Raw genomic sequence first — 5,410 nt, 5'->3', positions numbered from 1 at the left:
TTGGTTATTCAGGATGCTTATTCTATAATTTAGTTGTAATTCAGATTTGATCCTGGAAGGAAGTGAATGTAACTTCCACTTATTCCTCCTCCATCTTGGAACCCACTGAAACTATTTAAAAGACTAAAGAGGCAATATCCTAGAAAAAAACCCACAAGTGATCCTTGTTAATAATTTGTGTATATAGATACATACTCTTACTGTATATTTATTTCTATATATATCAGGAGTTTAAATATATATATATATATATATATATATTGTTTGATATATATATCAAACAGTGTTGCTAGTTTATTTCTTTCATTGAGAAACACATCAGGAACTATCTTCCATGTCAAAATATTTCTATGCAACATGCTTTGAACAGCTGCACACTATTTCCTACTTGTCTCTATGGCATTAGTTTTACTGTACTGTTTCTAGCTACCACAAGGTGATTAAGAAGTCACATATGTCTAAATACATAAGCCAGAGAAGTGTATTGATATAATTTTTTTACATTTAGTTTCTTCTCCATATAATATTCCTGGCTTTAAAAAATAAAGAGAATTCACTTATTTTTTAAAGAAAGACTAAATATTCTGAAATTTAGTCCCATTTCAACTTTAGAAGATATGCTCTTCTGTACAATCTTACCCTATTTTCAGAGCTAGAATTGAACAATTACTATTTTTATATCAAATTTCCAATTGGGAAAGTTTCCGAGTTTTTTCTTTCACCAAACCACATATTTGAAAAGGCAATTCCCACTTGAATGTCCATGCATCCTTCACATGGACTTCAGATGCAGTGCTCTACACAAGGCACCTTCACCTGGGCGTTCCTGAGGCTGTAGATGAGGCGGTTCAGCACTGGGTTAAAGAGACTGGGACAGGGACAGTATTTTCTCCTTCTCATCTTTTTGCTTGGATTCTGGGACCTTATAAACCACCATGGCTATGTCAAAGAAGAGTCCAACCACGCAGAGGTGGGAAGAGCAGGTGGAGACAGGCTTCTTGTGCCCCTCCTTTGACTGGATGTTTAGGATGGCCCAGACTCGGATGCATATGTAAGAAACTAGCATTAAGCTGAGAGGTGTAACTAAGACAAACACTGAAGCAGCAAAGATGACCACTTTGTTGATTCATGTGTCAACACAGGCTAGCCGGAGGACTGACAGGATCTCACAGAAGAGGTGGTTCACTTCCTAGGGCCCACAGAAGAGCAGCCTTAGAAGAAGAATCACATGAACCATGGCCAGGAAAAATCCACAGGACCAGGAGTGACAATCAGAACCATACATGCTCTCTACGTCATGATGACAGTATACTGGAGGGGGTGGCAGATGGCCACAAACCTATCATAAGACATTGCCACCAAAATCAGGCACTCTGTAGCAGCAAGACCCAAATATACAAATGTCTGCATGATGCAAGGGACAAAGGAGATAGTTCTATTCTGCTTCACTAAGTTTGCCAGAATCTTGGGGACATTGTTGGAAGCATAGGGCACGTCAATGATGGCCAGGTGTGAGAGGAAGAAGTACATGGGGTGTGTAGTCTATGGTCCAGACAGATGAGTGCAAAGATCATGCCATTTGCCAACAGACTGAAGATATAGAACAGGGAGAAGATCCAGAAGAGGCATACTTCCATCTCTGCACTGAGCTGCAGTCCCACCAGGGTGAATTCTGTGACCCATGACTGGTTTCCCCCCATTCCTTAAGGACAGCTGCTCAAGGACTGAAGTGCAATAAAAGGTCAGAGCTGGAGAATCAACAAAAATTGGAATTTCTTATCTCTAAATAGGCTCAGAGAGAGGTTGCCTCCTTGTGCCTATTCATAAGGTTTTCCTCTCCCAAATTGTTTATCGGTTATTAACTTTTAATATGAAATAAATGTAAAGTTACAGAAAAGGGTCAAGAATTATGCAAATAACTCCAATATATTCATATACCCAGAATTAACAAATTCTAATATTTCTTTCATATTTACCTTTTCATTCTTTTTCTTTGTATTATATATGAGTATTACTTTTTTCTGAACCACTTGAGATTAAAGTATAGACAAGATGCCTGTTTACTCCTAAATTCCTCATTTTTTTCATTAAGAACAAAGACATTCACTAATCTAACCAAAATATTTAATATTGATGTGATTCTTTAATCTACAATATTTCTCTCTACTCCCCTAATCCAGGACCCAAGCCAAGATTACATATTATATTTAATGTCATTTATCTTGAGTGCCCTTTCACCCAAAATGGTTACTCAGTCTGTCTTTGCCATTCATGACCAATGAATTTTGGAAGTGTATAGACAAGTTCTTTAGTAGAATGTTCCCCAAATTGAGATTGTATGAATTCCTCATTTTTCATTCAGATTATTCACTTTCTACTGAACAGTAAGCATCCTCCCAGGTATTCCAAGAGGGGGTGCATGATGTTAATGTGTTCCATCATTGGTGACACTCAGTTAAATCACTTGGTGAAATGGCTCCTCCCAAGTAGCTCCATATAAAATCATTATCTTTTTTCCTAATGTAATCTCTAGAGCATCCAATAAAATTACTATATAATATTCTGTTCCTCATAAAGTCTTCCAGCCACTAATCTCAGTATCTGTTGATTATCTTGCCTGACTCAATTATTAGTAATGATTATTGAAAAACGTGGTGTTCTTACTCCACCATTGTTATCTTTTAATGGTCATCAATTTCCATATGAGGAAAGGCTCTATCATCTCCCTATCTATCAATCATCTATATATCTTTATGGATATTTATCTATCATCTTTCTATCAGTATAAACTCATGAATTTTTTATCAGAGGATTATAATTATGTGTTATCATTTATTCACATGTAATTATTCTAGATATAAACCCTCAAAGTTTGCCCTTCCATCATTTTTGAGTCCTTCCTTCCTTCTGATGCCAGGCTGCATACCTTCCTTATACATTCCTCACTTCAGTCACAGACACAGCCATTTCTCCAGAAAGGTCTAGTTACTTCAGTGAAGAATCATGTTTATAAATCAATACCCGGATTTTAATGACTTATACTTTTAACCTGATTTTTGTCATATTTATGATGTCCTCTTTAAAAGAGCAAGCATATAATTTGATAAGGAATACTAATTATTACTGGGATAACAGATTCTTATATTTCTGAAAATTAAAAACTGCTTAACTGACTTCCCTTCTATAGTCAAATCTATTCCACTCAATTAACACGAGCACTGAAGAAAATGGTCTTAATATTAGTTAGCAGGGTTTTCTTTTGGAAAAATACATATCTGTAACTAACACCTTATTAACTAACAAATTCATATTATTCTCACTTTATTCCTATTTAGAAAATTATAGACTATTCAACATTTTAACTTTATAGAGATTAAAATTTTAAGTGTGATTCATTGTGTGAATAAGGTGCTTCTTACCTTGTATGAGTGTTTGACATCAAGTTTCAAAAGCTTCTTAGAAAACATTATGAAACTCTATTTAAGACTAGAGGTAATACCCTAAAAAAAATACCAAAAGTTATTATTGTTCATAATTTGTACATAGTTATACCTTTTGACTGTACATTTATTTTCATATTTTATATACATCATATAAAATGATATATGTATCAAAACATGTTGCTAATTAATCTGTCTTTCATTAAGAAAAATATCAAACTATTGTCCATGTTCAAATATTTCTACACAACATGATTTGAATAGCTGCACACTATTCCCTTGAATATAAGTAATTTATTTAATATCTTATTAGGTTTATGCCATGTTTCTGTGATTAAATATCATATATATATAATATATATATATTATATATATATAATTTACTTTTTCATGAAACTTTATAGTAAACAGATTTCGAAGTGCTCGGTCCAATCAGTCACAACTCATGTATCTATGTTTACCCAGCTCTCTATCTCTAGTCATCTAAAAATCAAACAAGCAAAACCCCAGATGTGTGAAGACAGCTTGGTCAGAAACCACCCAGTGGGAAGGGTGTCTAGCTTAACAGTTATCACTCCATGATCCTGAATTTACTTTTCCTCTGTGGCTGCCCTGCTTTTGTGGCTGCTCCTACATGCGGGCTGCCGAAGGGGCACTGGGTCTCTTTTGATGCTCTGGTGAAAACCTGCGTCATCAACTTCCTGTGGTTTGTTCCTACCTCAGCTTGAAAAAAGACAAAAAGTATTAAATGAAAAATAATACTCCATAAAGCTATTTGGTTACCAGGGTGAAATTCCCTCCTACTCTTATTCTGCCTGCTCCCTGAGCTATCTACCCTCTACTTTAAAGGAACTGACACAATTTTATGTGGCATTAATTTGTGTGTCTCACCCCTCCCCCAGGTTCCATATGGTTCCAGTGAAAAAAGATCCTAACACCACCATGCAGATTTCCCTCCTAGACATCTTTACAACTATGTTATTAAGAACAGGAGATACTGATTTGTCACACAATGTCTAACCTAGTGTTTTCTTCTCAATTCCAGTTTAGGGTTTGAAAGGGCCTTTGTTTTCTAGGTGTATGGCATTTGTAATTATATGATTCTTTGTGGTATATTAACAGAAGGGAAAGGTCTCTACCTATGCAGGAATTACAGGTTAAACTCTACTTTAATACAATAAACACCATATCACTTAAACATGTCAAGTAAATATAATGCCATTGTATCATACGTGCCTTACAGCAAGGTTCCAACAGAGCAGACAATGCATTCCCAGATAATTATGAGTTTAATCTCTTATGATAATGGATATCATTTTAATTTACACTTTCTTGCTGCTTATGAGTGTAGGATGAATTCAGTAATTTTAAAACTGCGGAGAATTACTATCTATCCCTTTGGAGGCTGCCAGGCATAGGTTAATGTACAGTCTCAGGCTGCATACACTGAACTGAGAAATGCAAATGGGTCATTCAGAAGCACTAGTGTGGTTACAAACTGTCCATCCTAACCTGAAAGGTGTGCAGGGCAGCCTCACCTCCTCATCTGAACTGTCACACTGCCGTTTACAGCCAGTTACTGTACAGAGGCAGGTGCTGCCCTGGATCTCCTTCAGGCCCCACAAAAAGGCCGGTTGTCAGATGCCTATGAAGAATGTCTTTTCGACTCTTGGGAGTTAAATAGATTTTGTGGGGAGGCTCTTCAGGACCCTAATGTATAGGCTTGGCTGATAACAATAGGTAAAATAGTTATAGCTTCACTATGAAGATATGGATAAGCTTCAAGATAATATCAAAGGTAAAAGAAAAACTTCAGACCAAATGTCATTTATCTGAACTAAGATTCCCTCTCACCAAATAATTAACTCTTGAGGATGGGTGATATCTTGTACATCTTTATGTTTCCTAATAATTAGTATAGTTCTAGATGAAATAGGCATGCAGGAAATGTTTGTGAAATAGATGACTGT

At 35.9% G+C, this 5,410-nt stretch overlaps 1 pseudogene; it reads right to left on the bottom strand.

The window, feature by feature from the left end:
• Positions 1-783: 783 nt before the first annotated feature.
• On the bottom strand, positions 784-1,700 carry LOC136392231 (olfactory receptor 2A2-like; annotated as a pseudogene).
• Positions 1,701-5,410: the final 3,710 nt, after the last annotated feature.

This window comes from Saccopteryx leptura, chromosome 2, assembly GCF_036850995.1.
Source record: "Saccopteryx leptura isolate mSacLep1 chromosome 2, mSacLep1_pri_phased_curated, whole genome shotgun sequence".
In the NCBI taxonomy this organism is placed as follows: domain Eukaryota; kingdom Metazoa; phylum Chordata; class Mammalia; order Chiroptera; family Emballonuridae; genus Saccopteryx; species Saccopteryx leptura.
Note: the sequence above shows the minus strand (reverse complement) of the source record. Positions and strands in the feature narration are given on the sequence as shown.